At 36.3% G+C, this 19,029-nt stretch overlaps 1 pseudogene; it reads left to right on the plus strand.

The window, feature by feature from the left end:
• Nucleotides 1-2,073: 2,073 nt before the first annotated feature.
• On the plus strand, nucleotides 2,074-8,428 carry LOC111878961 (histidine kinase CKI1-like; annotated as a pseudogene).
• The last annotated feature ends 10,601 nt before the right edge of the window (nucleotides 8,429-19,029 follow it).

Genomic DNA, 19,029 nt, shown 5'->3' on the forward strand with positions numbered 1-19,029 from the left:
CTGAGTCCTCTTTGCCGACTCGCCGAGTCGGCTACTTAATCGATCCTCCGGATCCCGCTCCGACTCGCCGAGTTCCTCCCTGGACTCGACGAGTTAACCCTTTGACTTAGGGTTTTCCTTTCCTTTCTTGGTCTTTCTGATTATGGGTGTTACAAGACCCGTATACATACATTAGCCTTAAAGGAAATGTAGCATCGCTTTTCCTCAGGTACCTTCTAATCAGCACATCATCCACAAAAAATCTGCATTCAATCCATTCGTTTACGTTATCTTTATATTTTCACAACCATTTTATTTGCATTTATGATCCGGTTAGCATGTAGGGACCAGAAAGTTAAAATGATGATTGAATAAAATTAAATAACGTATATGATCTCAATGGGGCTCCCATAAGATACGGTTAGATCAGTAGTACTTACTAAGAGTGCATTTGTACCTTTAGATCATAACATACACTCAATGAATCACCTGTATAGATACACAATTTAGTTTTGATTTGGAGTTAAATAAAAAAATACAATCAATTTTGTCTCAATATACTAATTTAGTTATGCAGAATTGACAACAATCAAGAATATACTTATAATTTGTAAGGTTCTTCTGAATTCCAAACCAATACTTTTCACAAACACTTCGAATGCAAAATACAAAGACTTCATTTGAAGCTAAACCCATTGATGAACAATTGAAACAAAGTAAACAAACAATGGACGGTTGATAGAGAAAACAATAATTGCAATTGATGATTGAATGAATCAACATAGAGAATACAATCTCCTGATAGGATGATCAGTGTTGCAAAACTCGGCCAAGTACTCGGCTGATTATTCGGAATCGGCCCTCCACTGAGCGAGTAATGTGAACTCGGCCAAAAAACTCGGATTAAGTCAAACTCGGTCAAACATCGGTCAACATCTCTCTAACCCGGGCCTACTCGGTATTACTCGGGCCTACTCGGTCAAACTTGGCCAACTCGGTCAAAATTGGTCAAACTCGGTCAAAGGGTCAAAATTGTCATAAAAAGAGCAAAAAATCAAGAATTTCAAGATTAATATGTATAATACACTTAATGATTTATTATGTAACACACACATGTGATTATTACTACATATATATCTTAAATTTATAGTAATTATTTATGAAGTGAGACATTTGTGTGTATTTATGTTTTTATGTATTCACATGTATCTAATTTTGTTATATATTTCAATCAAATTATGATTATAACTTATGATTTTATCATATATAATTTTCCTAAAAATATTTCTACATGAATTACTGAGTCCAAGTACTCGCTACTCCCTAGTCAGCCGAGCAAGTACCGAGTAGCGAGTTCTACAACCTTGATGATGATTGCCCAGGGATGAATCCCTCTCTCAAAGGGATAGCCAATGAGCCAATCTGACTCTAGAGACTAATAAGAATCTAAGATATTTCTGCCTGTCTAACAAAGTAATCCTATCCTCTATTTATTAGCAAACCTCTAACAAACTCTATTTAGAAATTATCCTTTTACCCCTTTAAGTAATTAACTATCTAATTCGTATCACCCATTACATTAGAAAGAGACATACAAGATTACTGATTTCGTTCCTTTAATGATCAACTTGCAAGTAGTAAACACTCTCGAAGAAGGGCAATAGTTTAAAGGATAATTTTTCAACAAAATACAAAAAAGAAACAACTAGAAGAGGCTTTATTGTTACCAGACATATGATATGTTGAAGAATTGTTTTTGAATATTTGTCTCAAATCTCAATGTCTGATCAAATTTGTTACTCGAAAGAGACTTGATTTGTAAACTTCAAACAATTCTCATCCTCAAGGAACTGTAACTTGAAGACCATAAACCCTAAATTTAAGATACTTGTCGTCCAAAAACATTCAGGAGCACACAAAGATTCAGAAACATAAGGACAAAAGGAAAAGGTTCTTACCATTTAGATATGGAGGAGGGATTCGGTGCTGTCAATGGCCGGTTTGATTCCTCATCTTCCTCGTGAAAATCTTAGGAGTAGCACTAGTAGTAGCACCTCTGTAATTTTTTTTTTTTATATTTCTCGCATGATTTTGAGGGGTAGCCCGTGCTACCCCTGGCTACTAGGTAACTCCGCCATCCGTAGTGTGGTTTGGGGAGGAGAAGTTCAGCATTGTTTTGAAGTGATCGTGTCACAGGAGTTCTAAGAGACTAAGACACTACACAACACAGAAGGTAGACTAGTAGGTGTTACTGGCATGCTTGTGATGAAGAAAACTAAAAACCAGACTTCAGTCGTTGAAGCATGGCACAGGTGGTTGTGGTAGGGGTTTGCGGTGATTTGCCAAATGGTTTCGCAAGTAATGTGAACTTCAAAAGACAATTAACATGATTTCTTTTATTTTATTAAAAAAACATAAAAATACAATTAAATGGGCCGGGAAATAATTTTAAAAGTATATTATGATAAATATTTTTCGTAACTGCTGCCTTTTCGTAAAAAAAACTGCGCTGTTTTATGCCCTTCGCCCTAATAGAAAGAAACGAGAACGCCATTCATCTTCAGCTGCGCTACCTTCGACATAAATTGAGCACTGCACCTGCACTTCCTTCCATCGGTGACACCTCATCTGCAACTGCCGGCGGCGACCTCCACAGCTGCGCAGGTACGTTTTCTTCTTTTTTTTTTTTTTTTTCTCTGAAAGCAGTTGAGACTTGAGAAGGCTTTGTAGGTGCTATGTATGAAATCAAATGATTGTGTATGAAATCCGAATTTATGATAATGAAATCAGACCATGCCAATGAATTTTTTTTTTTTTTTTTTTTTTTTTTTTTTTTTTTTTTTCTGAAATCAGTTGACAAGATTACATGTGTATGACTTTATGATTATTATTGTTTTAAATCCATTAAAGAACCTTTTTTTTTTCCTTTGTTTCATTCAATCTTATTCTCCCATCCGTAATTTCTCATAATTATTCTGTTGTTTGGATGCTATATTTATATAAACAGTGTACAACACAAAATATGAAAATAGATACAAAAGAAATAGAGATGACAAAAGAGACGTTGATGTGCCTTAAGTGAAACCATAACTTTCTATGATTTTTTTTTTGTTTGAAAAGTGTGAACCTCCTTTTTACAGAGACAAAAGGAAAAAGGTTTCAGTATTATGTAAGATGTATGATTGTATGGTGTATGATGCTCTCCATAGCTATTTCATAATTGGTGGTGAAGTATAAACCCCTATAAGTTGGTGTCATCAATTTGTTAAAGAAAAGGTTGGAATGGATCAAGTTTAGCTTAAGGGGAAGTGTATATATATGTATGCAAATCTGATGTGAAATGTTGTTGGGTTATATCAATAAAGTTCTTTGTTTGTGAACACACCCACCCTCTTAGTTGCTTCCCTTTCTTTTATCTTTTCTGCACTTTTGTGTTAATCTCTATTTGAACCCAACAAGGTTTGCTATTTGATGCTGATAGAATGCTATGTACTTGGATTGATGAATGTGATCTACATTAATATAACATTCATGTTTGTTTCTATGTGTGTATCGTGTGTATGTGTATACTTGGATTGCTGGATGTGCTCTATAGTATTGCTAATATTCATGTTTATTGTAAAGGTTATAGTATTCATCAGTGACGACTCAACCTGTAACTATGTTGTCAAAATTTTTTTGGATGATAAAGAAATATTGTATGTAAATATTATAAATTAAATGGTAAATCATAAATGAGTTATAATAAAAAAAATGTTGTTTGAGGGTAATATAGTCATTTTATAAAGTTAGTCAGATGCAAAATCAAACAAGTTTCAGTCAGAATTTCTAACCCAGTCAGCTTTTACCCCGTTAGTAAATATTAGACAACTAACAATGGTAGAATATTTCATATTAACTTTCTTTATATGCCATAACTTTGAACAGAATTAAACTTTTTTATATATTTGCTTTTATTTCACAATTTTGGTTTTGGCCCCCAGTTAAAACATTATAGAATTCATCTTTCGGATATTCTTGCAGATCTTGGAACTAAATACGTCATCAAAGTGTCAATTCAATCACCAAAAACTTGCATGAAGCTCAACAAAATGATCACATCAAACCCATCAAACCCAATATCTTTCTTCATCCTATTGGTAATTAATTTTCTCTCACAACTCAATAAAACAGCCTTGAAGATTTCAACTTGGTTATTGTTAACTCACCATTGTCCTAATGAATCTGTAGGTAATAATAAGCCTACTGCTTCCTACCTTAATTATCCCAATTTGGATATTAAAGGTCAAAGCAATTGAAAAAGAAGTCGATTTGATGACCAATAAATCTCATGAAGAAACATGGTCTGTCATACAACATGCAGCAACCACATTGTTTCCAATGAAATCATCAGCAACCAAGTTAGCTAAACTTGCAACCGTTTCTCTGGGTAAAAGTAAAACAGACCTGATCTTATTCTCTCACATAGAATCTCAAGTGTCTCCATTGCTGTTTCAAGCATTGTTAACGATCCCACACGTGTCACAAGTTTCATATATCAGACAAGATGGCTTGCTCTTTGCATTATACTCAAACAACCAACAACATATATTTGCTATTTATTCCAACACTTCGTTTTCTAGAAACGGTTATTCGTGGTACACTCAGCCTGTTGATTCGGATACAGGGAAGTTGTATGGAGATGCAGTTGTGTTTCCATCTCAAGTTTTGGTTAATGAAACGTGGTTACAACAAGCTTTGAATTCTACAAATGGATGTGCTACAGCTTCATTAGGGAAGTCATTGAATGATGTAAATGATTTGCTTGTCTTGAATACAGCTGGTGTGGATAAAAATGGAGTCATCTCACTTGGCTTTCACATCAAATCGTTAATGAATGGCATTAAACCTTCTCGTGGAGTTTTGTACTTGGCTACAAAAGATGGTAATTATATCATTCTACATGAACCGAATGAGAATAAGACAATATCTTTTCAGTTATGGAAGGGGAATTATGGTCCGGAATCACATGTTTTAACGATTTCAGGAACAAAATATATCTTGTACTACTCTTCCTCCCTTGACATCATCGGAATGGAACCGGTATAAAAAAATGCTCCTCAACATTAATTTTTTTATATGCATGTATTTTCTTGACATGAATTATGAAATTGTTCAGGTATATGTATTGGCATTACCATATGATGGTGGAGCAGAAAGCAGGATGCATAAGAATATATTACTAGTAATTGTTTTGTTGCTTCTATCACTGCTGTTTATTACAGTTTCTATCTCCATCTTCAGTTTCGTGGTGTTAACAGTGAGAGCATCAAGAAAAGAGATGTGCCTAAGAGCTGCTCTTATAAAACAGAAGGGAGCAACACAAGAAGCAGAAAGAAAGAGTATGAATCAGAGTCTTGCATTTGTTACTGCCAGCCATGATATCCGTGCTTCATTAGCAGGCATTGCTGGATTATTAGAGATGTCCATCAACGCAGTCGATCAACAATCAGAATTAGCTAAAAACTTGAAACTTGTGCAGATTTGTTCAGGCGATCTTTATGGTAAGCTCTTAACCGTTTCATAAGAATGTATGTTATGTGGATTAAGCAATCATACAATTTTATCAGGTATACTCAACTCTATTCTTGATACAAGTAAAATAGAAGCTGGGAAGATAGAGCTAGAAGAAAAAGAGTTTGACTTGACAAAAGTAGTTGAGAGTGTGGTTGAGTTGTTCTATCCTGTTGGTCTGAAAAAAGGAGTGGATGTGATTTTGGATCTCCAAGATGCTTCATTGACCAAATATTCTCATGTCAAAGGGGATGAAGGCAGGCTTAAACAGATATTATCCAACTTACTCAGCAATGCTATCAAATTTACCTCAGAGGGTAACGTTTTTGTTCGCGCTTGGGCCAGGAAGCGTGGATTACAGCATACACATGATGAAGAATCTACAGGAGGAGGATTCTGCTTATTTTTCAGAACCGAAGCGCTTATAGATGAAGTCCATGACCATGATGATCCTAATACCATGGAATTCGTATTTGAAGTAAACGAAACTGGAAAGGGTATTCCCAAAGAAAAAAAAGCGTCTATCTTTGAAAACTATGTTCAGGTCAAAGAAACGGTCCTGAAATTGAAGGCACTGGCTTAGGCCTTGGAATCGTCGAGTCTTTGGTAACATTAACATTTAACATTCTCATCTTACCCTAATAAATGAAAATGTTATTGCCACTTGTCACTCTCTCATTTATTTGGCAACATGTCATTTTGTTATAATTTTGACATATATTTATTTTCCACTTATCGATTACTTCATTATTCATTTCCACTATATCATTAATTTAGTTTCCATAAATTAAACCTACTATAATAACTATTAATTTCAAATTTCAAATTTCAATTTCAATTTCAAATAAATTTACATTTTAAACATTTGTATTTAACATTTTATTTTAATAAATCGTTTAGTATACGGGTCTAACAATTAAACACATAATTTTAATTAATTTATTTTTTGCATGTTTTTTTTTCATAATTTTCACTTATTTCATATTTCAAATTCAAATAAACTTTTCATTTAATCGCTCCTGTTTAATATTATGTTTTAATTAACCCGTATAATATACGGGTTTCACAACTAGTTCTCAAGTAAATAAAAAGATCTGACATTGAACAATTAATTCCAGGTACGATTGATGGGCGGAAAGATACGCATAGTTGACAAGGAAGTAGGAGAAAAGGGCACATGCTTCAGGTTCAATGTTTTGTTTAAGGTTTGTGTATCTGATCTCAGTGAAGACGACAAGACTGAAAAGCTCTCCTCCTTCTTCTTCTTCTATAGTTGTTCTCTTCATTAGCGGTGATGAAAGGTGAAATATGGCACAAAAATTTATAGCAGCGCGAGGAATTAAAGTTTTAGCAGTGAAAAACATAGGACAACTATCGGAAAGTCTCCGCGAGTTTAGACGACAAGAAGAAGAACAAAACAGATCATCATCTGATTTAAGTTTAAGTTTCGGGTACCTCAATTGGCCCACAACCACACCAACATCAAATGGAGTTAGAGTTCCTTTAAGCGCACTGGATGGGACTGATGTGTCGCCGATCCCAAAAAGGAATAATAATAATAATAATAATCAAACAGGTCTTGGTGTACCAAATTTCATATTGCTTGTGATCGATACAACACGGGTTGACTTCAATGAGCTATGCAAAGCAGTTGCTGAATTTAGAAAAGACTCCAAGAATGTCTGTTCTAGAGTCGTCTGGTTAGGTTCTAAGTGCATTCAACTCCAAGGCCTCGACGAGAAGAAGCTTCCCCCGTCTGACATCATCATACCCATGCCGCTCCATGGCTCACGTCTACACTCGTTGATACATCTTCTTCCAGAATTTGGGGGCAACTTCCCCGCCACACCACCACCACCACATGCAAACCGTCATCAAATCACAAAACAAGAAGAAATTCAAAGTAGCAGCCCTTTGAGAGGGAAAAAAGTGTTGGTGGCAGAAGATGATTCTCTGCAGCAGATGATAGCCAAAAAGATCCTTTCGAAGCTTGGAGTCAGTTTTGAGATGTGTAGAAACGGCAAAGAAGCTTTCACCATGGTCTCCAAAGGGCTAAGTCATCAAACAAATCTCAGAGCTTCACATATTCTGCCGTATGAATATATCTTTATGGATTGTCAGGTAGGCAATTTTAATTTCCACCTTTTTTTTTCTAAAAATATTTGGATCTGTTGCTTATGATATCAAATGAATATATATAACTTGTAGATGCCGGAGATGGATGGTTGTGAAGCAACAAGACTGATACGAGTTAAGGAGAAAGAATATGGTGTGCACATCCCAATCATTGGATTAACAGCACATGCAGAGGGCCAAGAACTAAACAAGTTTATTGAAGCCGGAATTGACATTAATATATCCAAACCAATAACCGAGCAGAAGGTATTAAATGTGATTCAAGACCTCCACAGAAGAAAATGATTTGAGTATTTAATTGTTGGACTTGGAATAACCCAACCCAAATACAATCTCAGTTTGGGTTTAAGTTTTAACACGGAAAAGAAAGAATACTCGACATATTGATTTATCCCCTACAAAGTAAAAACTATGACCCACTTACAAAAGATCCTCTATTGTGCATTGCAGTTTGGAAAAAAAAAACTCTCAAGATTGTTTTGTTCTAATTAAAATGTGAACCAAACAAAACTTGTCCTGCAAAATGGGGATTCACAAGTAATCGGTTAGTATACCATACCATTTACAGTTAATTCTTGATGCTTGTAGGTAGGTAATTGGTAGTATATATATGAGACAAACACTGGTTACTACATTTGTCTAACCATATATTGTAGAAAAATATAGGGAATGAAAGGATTTTGTTTTCATCTCATCTATCTACTAAAAATATGTTGAGTTTTATTCCACCTATGCTAATTAACTCCGTTTCTGGACTGAATGTGCCCATACAAAGTAGCATTATTTGCAAGAAAAATTCAATTTAAGATATTACAATAAAAGTCGATATATTATTAATTATTAAATTAAAACAAAGTACAATAATTAAATGGCAATCAGTCATGTTTTGCAGCTTCTTCTATTCTTACTTTTTGCCTTCTACATGATATGGAAAAAAAGAAGATATAAAAATTTGTTGTTGGTAATATTTATTAGGGTTAATTTATGAATTGATTTACTTTTGCTAAACTAAATCAGCAAAAAATTTGTTATTGGTAGTATTTGGGTTGGAACAAACCAAATACTCCTCTCCTCTCCTCTCGGTTTGTTTTGAAGAAAAGAAAAGATGCTTGAAAGATTCATCATCCCCTAAAAATGGATGTGTAGCTACTATATCTATGACCTAATTACATATATATAAATGTATCTGTTTTCTCCTCTATGTTACAAAAGATCCTCTCTTGTGTTGTACAGCTTTGACAATTTTCTTTCAAACCAGTCTGAAAGTCTCATAAACAACATCAACCGAACAAATCTCCACATCTCTTATACTGTTTCCCTTGATTAGTATCCATGGACCACGTTCCGATGATGAATGTTGTTGTATACAGTACTCTTGATGGCCCTGAAAAACAACAATCAATCAATCATCTGAAATTTATAAATAAATTTAATAAAATTACATTACCTGTCTCACGTATACAACTTCATCACCCAGCTGAGGGATGTGCGACACCCCTCTTCTTGACCTGACAATAACAGCCAATTAGTTTTTCCATCCGACGACTTAGGCGGCATACTCAAAGGGATCAGATTCGGCTTCTCATCATCATATATCTGCATCTGTTTCACGACAAATTGCTTTAACCTTCAATGATCTTGTTCTGCCCTCATGATCAGGCTCAGATGAATTATTGGCATTTGAATTAGTTTCCATCATCTGCCGACTACCACTGTTATGTTGATTCAACTTAAACTTGATTGTGTTTCTCTTTTGAGCTACTTCATTATCATCCGCTTCTGTTTTCATTCCACCAAGCTTTGTCATTGGTTTAATTCTTATTCTAGTAGGCCTGCGTCAATCCAACCCATTTGTTGATGTTGATGGATCAGGCTACGAAAAATTGAGCTTTCTTCTTCTTCTTCTGTTGGCTTCTTTGAAAGTGAAAACTTGAGCACCAGTTTCTTTCTCGATTCTGGTGCCGGTGCTGGTGGTGGAACTGATTGGCTAATCAATGGTAATGGTAATAGTTTCTCCATAAATGTCTCGCTTTCTGAGGAATCATCTTTTGACACGTCCACGTCATCATTTCATCATCCTAACTGCTCTGTGATGACAACTTCTTACCATTCCTGGCAGCAGCTCGTTGAGGTCTTGATGGGGTGGTGACTTGCTCTTTTTTCTTTCACTTGTTTTTGTTTTTCTTTGTTCGTTTGCTTCTCCCTTCACTACAAGAAAAATCTTGAATAGCTACGAAAAATTGTTACGAAATCAAAATCCGTAGTTATTGTACTATGGAATAGGCTACAGAATTTGTGGCTGTAACTATTATGCTATGGAAATGGCTACGGAATTGCCTTTTGTAGCTAAATACTAAATTGCTACCAAAAGTAGCTACCAAATCGAAATTTGTAGCTATTTTACTATGGAATATGCTACAGAGTTGTTTGTTGTAGCTAGGAGTTGTTTGTTGTAGCTAGTTCGCTACGAAAGTTGTTACGGAATTCATATTTGTAGCTAGTTGGCTACATAATTTGCTACAAAATCAAGATACATAGCTAGTTGGCTATGGAATTGCATTTCATAGCTATTTTGCTAGGAAAATTTGCTACATAATAAAATTTTGAAGCTAATCTACTATGAAAGTTGGTACGAAAACTTAACCGTAGATATTTTTGTATACAACTTGCTTTCAAATTTGAAAAATAGCTACACAATCAAATTCCTTTGGTATTTGGCTACATAATATTTCGTAGTATTGTAGCTATGAAATATGTTTCCGTAACAAAATATAGAATATTTATTAAAAAAAAATAATTTCAAAGGTAGAAATTTAGTATCTTAAATAAAATCATTTTTTTTACCAAAATAAGAGCATGTACATCCCAAAAAAATAGACCTAAGCCAACACAATTAATTATGATATTTTATTAATAATTTCCACATTGATTACACTTGATGAAAATAAATTTCTTGACTCTCAAAAAAATTTGACCCAAACTTTCCCTATCCCCATCGCCAAATCGATGTCTTTCTCCTTTGCCCAAATCGATCAATAGATCCCTACCATAAATTGATGTTTTTTTCCTCTGTCGTGCACCACCTTACTCCCTGAATCGCATGTATGTGTGTATGAATACGCGCCGCCGAGGATTTTCTGATCTCTCCCTACACACATGCACACTACAAGGATCTAACCCTTTGCAGATGACACCTATCCAGATGACATACGTCGTTGGCAAAAGTCGATCTATAGAGACAACATGTCGTCTGGACAACGTTTTCAAACATTGACCATATATCTTTGACCAGAAAAGCTATACAGATGACAAGTCGTTTGCATAGGCTCGACGGGAAGGGCCAAAATATTGGCGGTATATCGAATTTCTATACCGACAACATATCATCAGGAGAAGGAATTAAAAAAATATTTTTGATTTGTTTTAATTCTTTGTCGCAGAAAATCAATACGATGCCGTTTTGGTCGGCCTATGTCGACGACATGTCGTCAGTATAGTATAGGGTGCTTAAAAATTAATTTCCATTTATTTTTTATTCATCTTGCAGAAGTGGGATACGGTGTCGTTTTGGTCACACTATCCAGACGACATGTCGTCTGGAAAAGGTGGGACCGATCCGCGAGAAAACCCTTTTTTATTTTATTTTATTTTAGTTTTTAATTACGTGAAGTGGAACGAAACCGTTTTTGTTTACCTATAGAGACGACATGTTGTCTATATAGGGTTTCGCTGTAACAAAACCACTTTTAGTCTTCATTTTCCAGTTGGCTGCCCCTTCCATTTTCCAGTTGGTTGCCCTGTTCTTGGTCCTTGATTTCTTCTTAATTAGTAAGAGCTTGAGTGTTTACTCAGATTTTGTGGGATTTGTTTCCGGTTTCGGAGCCCTAAAATACTGCCGCCGACCGGACAAGAACACTACTGCAGTAACACCTGTGAAAAAGCCTTACAGAAAGAAAACATGTGGTACACTTTTCAATTGTATTTATAATTTAATCTTTTATAAGTTGCATAATTTGTTTGGGGTGATGACATTTGTTAATGGGCTCTTGTTTTAATCATTTTACAGTTGACAATGCTAATATGCTTCCTCTTATACAAGTTGAAGAGAGAGCCTAGCTTACAACATTATGCTTATTACAATCCTTCCTTTAATGATAATTATAGTAGTAATAATAATATTTATTATTGATAATACGCAGGATTCAGGAAGCAATCCGAAAACATATATTTAGAGCAAAACATGGTGCCTCCATCCTCCCACAAGACAAGGTATGCCTGATTCTTTAGAGTAAGCCATGTTCTTCTACTTGCCATAGTTGATTAAACCTATAATTAATGTTTATGATATTGGATATTCTCATTGATGGAAAAGAAATTCTGAATCTATTGATTTTGTTAACCATGTCAACATCTATTGATGTTTGAATATTCTTATTTATGTTCTTTTTTCTTTAATGACTAACAGGTAGTTATTGCTGCAACAGATGCAATCAAGAGCTTTGCTTTCTCTCAAATCTAAATTGTGTGACTATATTTGTAATTAATATTCACTTTTGATGAGTAGACAACCTTGTAGAAGAATTTTCAATGATATAACTATTAAATTTATATTTACGACATTTTTATATATTTCTATGAATATTATAACTGAAAATTTGGATTTTGTTGAATATTTTTATCATACTGAATTTGCTTTGGAACCTATTGATGCGGATAATTTTTTTTTTTTGAACAAATAGCTACGGGATTCACTACGAAACAGATGGCTATGGAATTTGCTACGAAACAGATGGCTACGGAATTAGCTACGAAACAAGTAGTTACGGAATTTGTTATGAAACAAATGGCTACAAAATTTGCTACGGAACAAAAAGCTACGAAATTTTCTATGGAAAAATAGTTACGGAATTCGCTATGGAATTCAAATGCAACGAAATAGATGTCGTAGAAATTTCCATAACAAAATTGTTACGGAATTATAATTCCGTAGCTAAACAGTTTGCTACAAGAAATAAAGCTATGGAGTCTAATTGATAATTTGTGTAGCAAATTCCGTAGTTATTCGGGTTTAGCTACGGAATTTCAGCTTTTTGCTATGGAATTTTTCCGTAGCTAAATTGAAATTTTCTTGTAGTGCTTCATGATGCTGCTCATTAAAGTTCTTCTTTCTAACACCACGTCTTCCGGTCCATTCCAACTGAAAAAATAACATTCTCAAAGTAATTAGTATATATTATATATTGTGTTGGAAGAAAAGAATAGTACGTTGTAGTTATTACATCTTTGGGTTTCTTTCTTTTCGATCTTCAACGGGTGTCATCATGATGAACCATGTGATTTCCTCCTCCACCACCTCCACTTGGATTGGTATCCGCATCATCGGTTGAGTTGTTTCCATCACGCCCATCTTCGCTGGAGCATTCATTAGTAACATTATACTCGAAATATGTACTATCAACAATCACATCATTTTCGGCATGGCGTCTAGAAGCTCGGGAAGTGTAACAACCTGAAATTTGTTCCTTCGCCGTAACCGTTTCGTTAATAAAACTTGTCTTAAGTGAGTTGTTCTGATTTCGTCTTCGAACTAGGTCAATTAAGTTAAAACTTTTATTTTGACCTTGTAAGTATCCAAACATGTTGGAAACATGTGAAAACGTTCCAAACTAGTAATTTGAAAAATTTTAGTTTCGACCATATCGGGTAACGACAACTTAATCGGGTGCGACCCAAAGCATCGGTTAACGTCGGTATCGGGTAGAATTCCACCGTGTATCCAATTCACACCATATTTAAAGTGAATTAAGACTCATTTGGAGCCTTTTCACTCTCTCTCTCTAACCTCTCTCCACAAATCCAACTTGTTGATCCAAAATCATCCATTTCAAGCTTCAAGACACCAAGGTAATCATCCTAGCTCCTAGTATAACATCCTTAGCCTTCATTTTCGTGTCTAAATCTTGGAATGGGACCATAAACATGTGTTTACAGCCCTGGAATAGCCTTAGGCCGTGAACACATGAAAAGGGGGTTTTTGAGCAACTAAACCCTTCCAAACCACAACTAGACTTTAGATATGGCTATATGACTTCATGAAATGGACTTAGAACACCTTAGACATGGATTTTGAGGGATTTGCATGAGTTTACGGCCAAGGCATGTGCTTGGGCCGTAAACCCCTCAAACATGAGTGTAAACTCATTTCCAACATGTTAGAAAGCCATATAACTCCACCAAAAGCCTTGGAATAAATCATAGAACCAACCAAAAATAGTTTAGGGACCTTAAACATATCAAATACCCTCTAATTGAGAGTTTACGGCCAGAGCATATACTCCAGGGCCGTAAACTCCTAGATGAGTGCCATTTGAAGCCCTAAACTCACCCCAAGCCTTGTAAAAATTAGTTGAATCAATTATGATTAATCCTTGGCCTTCAAAATAATTAATATTGATGTGGGTGAGAGTTTACGGCCGTAAACACTTAGTTTACTGCCGTAAACTCATAAATTGGTCCTTATGGTTGAGTTAATTCCTTGATAATGCCTTAGAACCAAACCTAGCAACACCCTTCATTTGATTTAAGGCCATTTAGCACATAAAACACCCCACCATGAGTTTACGGCCGTAAACTCAAGGGGATGAGGTGTTTAAGGCCGTGAACACTCCCTAGAGTTTACTCTTGGAGAGTAAACTCCATATCCTAGCCATTCATGTCCAGAAAAGTCACCCGGGTCACTCCAAACACTTAATTTGAAGTGTTTTCGCGTCTTGGAGTGTAAAATCGTATCTGATTAGTGTTTTAAATTCTAATTAGATACCTTTGTGTATCATTTAACATTACATAGGAACCTCGCTCGTATTCAAGCCTCGATTCAACATTTAGCATCCTAGTCGTCACATTCCGCGATCGGTGAGTTCATACCCCTACCCTTTTTTTCAATGTTTTTCAATGTTTTCAGGGGGGGAATACAAGCAAAGTACAAGTAATACTTGTACTCAAAAATATTTTATATGTGTTGTGTTTCATACTATTTATGTTTTTAACACTATTAATCATAACATTGATAACCGTTTGAACTTGCAGATTTCATTATCATAGTATTTGTGAAAAACATTATAAATTGTCGTATTTTATATTTTCACAAATGATTTTCCTCATTTCAATAGTTAAAAACATAACCTTTAAACTTCGAACAAGAAACTTAATAAGTTGTTTTGTCCTCGGTAACACTCCACGGAGTTACGCGAGTGGAGGATAGTAGATAGAACATTTGTAATGTCTGTAATAAAACACTTAGGTTCGAGTGTAAAAGATAGACACCATCAGAAAAACATAAAACATCTGTATGCCCTTAACAATACACCTAGGCTCGAGTGTGAAAGACAAACACCATTATAACATATAAATCATATGTAACGTCCTTAATAATACACCTAGGCTCGAGTGTAAAGGACAGGCACATTAGAACTTAGTTAGTCGTAGATACTACTTCTCCTAGGCGAGAAGTAATGAGAAATCTTAAAGATTGGAGACACGTCCTTTGTAACATGTCCCGTGGCACGAGAGTGGAGGACTACCCCTGTAACCAGAATCTCCGAACGTAGGAGAGCGTGACTTGAGTGTATAGATCTATACGGGACTGACAATCCCGCACCTGGCTGCTAGCTACAGCCGAACCGAAAGGTTCAAGGGTGATGAAAGTCTCAAAAAGGATACTGGCCACGACTCGAGTCATATCTAGTCTGAAGTATGGTTAAGGACTCGCAATCAAGATTGTTAACGCTTTACACTTATTTATTAGTTTTATGTACGTAGTAAAACTAATGTACGTTTGAACATAATCGGAATCGATAACAATTCACACACACACACATTCAGGAAAACATGGGGTTTTCCTGGGGATAACATTGAACATAATCGGAATCGGTAACAGTCAGCACACACAGAATCAGTAACAGTTCACACACACACATGTAGGAAAATATAGGATTTTCCTGAGTAACAGTAGTACGTAACCAGAAAAGTATAACAGGTTAGATAACTAAACTTTACAATTCACAAGAACAATCATGTTTTCAGTATACATCTTTTACATTACAAATTGGATTTGGTATCTAACTCTTAAGAAAATATGGGATTTTCTTGGTTAACCACTTTTTCAGGAAACTAAAGGAACTCGTTCTTTCCATAAAACAAACCGCTTATGAACTCACCAGCTTTATGCTGATTCTCAAACCGCTTGTATTCTCAGGTCCGCTTTAGACAGGTACCCGACGATCCCTTTTGGTGAAGACGGAGTGCGTAGAAGAATCGTCTTTCTTTTGTTTAAACTATGTATCTATGAAACTTGTACTACTTTACTTTTCAACTGATGTAATGAAATCTATGTAATGTAATGTTTTGTGTTTTACTTTGCTTACTATGTACATTGGTTATGATATTCCCATGAAGTCACCTCCACCCCGAGACGTTTCCGCCTTCAGTTTCGGGGTGTGACAGATTGGTATCAGAGCTCTTGTTTATAGTGAACTAAGTATACCAAAATTTACATGGTATAAGACTATAAACATTAAGGGGCCTAAGTGCTCTGAACTAAAAGTATACTTCAAAATATAAGTATTTTCAAAAACATTACAAGTATACCTAACCGCCGAGATCCGTAACTACAAGTAGAACAAAACATAAGTAAATGGGTGTTGTATGCTGCGGTTAAACCTGGGCAATTATGTAGTCGTGTCTAGGGTCAATATAGCCTGATCAACTATATTCATTCGAGACACGGCCAACATGTGTCTGGGAGTGACTGTGGTATTCAGCATGCCTAAAACTTACCCAAATATCCCAAACAACGAATCGTCGTCGTAGTGAATCATGAAATACTATGGGAGTATTTCTAGATCCAACTTTGTCGTAGAAAATTTCCGTTCAAGCGTTGTCCCTCGATCATTCCTTTAGCGACAGTTTATCTGCCTTGATAATTCATTCCTGCTCTATCGCTTAATGGAATTATATATTTGTCTTAAAGAGATATCCCTTGTTTCATATCTCTTGATTTAATGCAGAGGACTCACCATCCTCTTTTTCCTAATCACTTTAGATCGAAATGTCTTCAAAGGAAGGATCCAGTTCAAGTAACAACAATCCTCCATCGCCACCTCCTCCTCAATTCGATCCAATGATGACCCAGTTGGCTGTGTCTGCCACAGTGGCTGCCATAGTGACATATTTGTTCTCTAACAGGTTCAGTGGACCAGGAAGTAACACCAACCCCTAAAACCATGAAAATGTTCAGGAGCATCAGAACGAGCGTAATAAGAGTAAGAAAGTTTTCTGGAAAAAGCGAAAGGGTCAGAGTTCCCAAGGACCCTCCAAGAGGCGTGAAACTATGGTAGTTTAAGCTACCGCTACTCCAGTTGTTGCGCCTACAGCCCAAATACCTATCACTAGGTATGCTGGTAATCTCCCATGGTGCAACAAGTGCAAATATCACCATTATACCCCCGGTCCGTGTTTTGAAAAGATTTGCAACAAATGTGGCATAAAGGGCCACTTCGCTCGAAACTGCAAAACGCCAATTCAAATATTTGGTCAAGCTTCCGGATCGAGTACCGTACGTGCTTGTTATAGTTGTGGAAAGATCGGGCATTTCAAGCGAAATTGCCCAAAAGCCGTAACCACCAACAACGTCAACAACGCCGAGATGGTTTTAGCTATAAGGCAAGAGGAGGCAAGTGCTGATCCCACCATCGCCGCGGGTATATTTCTTCTCGACAATTCTTATGCTCGCATCCTTTTCGAATCTAGTGTCAAGAAAGTTTTATTAGTCATTCATTCAGATACCTTCGTAAACATAGTCCTCGTCCAATGACCGAAACATTTGCCGTCAAGATGGTTACCGGTGAGAATGAGTGCACTAACGACTTATCTCTGAACTCTATCCTTATCTCGAGTAATCATTCTTTCCTTATTGACCTAATGTCAGTTTCAATAAAGAGCTTTGATGTTATCTTTGGCATGTATCAGTTGAGTCCTGATCATACTAATACACTTTGTTATGAAAAAGTTATTCATCTCAATTTCCTCTCTGACCGGACCCTCATGATATATGGTGTCAAGCTTGGCCCAAATCTTCGCATCATTTCCTGTATCAAAGCTCAAAAACTTCTGCAAAAAGGAGTGTCAGGTATTCCTAGTTCATGTAATCAGCGAAAAACAAGAAGATAAAGGCCCCGAGAGCGTCTCCGAAGACTGTAATATTCCTGATATCTTCCCGAAGAGCTCCCGAGAATTCCTCCCGAACGTCAAGTCGAGTCTCGTATCGACTTAATCCCTGGAACTATCTTCGCGGCCAAATCTCCGTACCATTTTTGCCCCAGCAGAAATGCAGGAGTTATCCAGTCGACTTAATGAGTTAACCGTCAAAACTGATATCCTCTTTCCTGAGTAGATGACTTCTTCGATTGAATTCAGGAGCTAACTACTCCTCGAAGATAGACCCTAGGTCGAGTCATCATCAGTTACGAGTTCGTGAGAGTGATGCTTCAAAGACAGCATTCAAGACTCGATATGATCACTAAGAGTTCGTATTGATACCCTTCGGTCAAACCATTTTCCTCCAGTCATGTAGTAGGCAATGAAGACATACGCGTGGATCCTCTTAAGATCGAAACAATAAAGAATTGTTCGGCACCGAAGATACCCATAGAAAGCTTCAATAGATCGATAGAAGAGTTACTCCTACAGATAACATAAACCTCTGGAATTCCAAGCTGGAGATCATGTCCTGTTAATGGTCTCACCCTGGAAAGACATGATGCACTATGAAAAGCACGGAAAGCTTAACTAGTGGTACATTAGACCCTTCGAGATTCCCGTTAGGATTGATTCCATAGCCTTCAAACTCCGAGTACTTTCAGTACTTAGTAACATTCATCCTGTACCTTGCGTCTCTATTCTTAATGAATACCTGCCTGATAAAACCATAGAAATCCCTTCTAGTGTGACCGAGAACATCGATATACCCAAACTTTCTGGAGGAACAAACTAAGATCATAGACCATGTAATCAAGCGATGAAACAGAGCCGTGTCCCGTTAGTGAAGGTTCCAAGCGAGAACCTGAATTCACTTGGGTGCGCGAAGACCCGATACAGCAGACACATCCACATCTTTGGTCCATAAACTTATATCTTAATTCTTGAATTTCGGGACGAAATTCCCTCTAACGAGGGGATAATGTAACAACCCGAAATTTGTTGCTTCGCCGTAACCGTTTCGTTAATAAAACTCGTCTTAAGTGAGTTGTTCTGATTTCGTCTTCGAACTAGGTAAATTATGTTAAAACTTTTATTTTGACCTTG

The sequence above is a fragment of the Lactuca sativa genome, chromosome 1 (assembly GCF_002870075.4).
Source record: "Lactuca sativa cultivar Salinas chromosome 1, Lsat_Salinas_v11, whole genome shotgun sequence".
Classification (NCBI taxonomy): domain Eukaryota; kingdom Viridiplantae; phylum Streptophyta; class Magnoliopsida; order Asterales; family Asteraceae; genus Lactuca; species Lactuca sativa.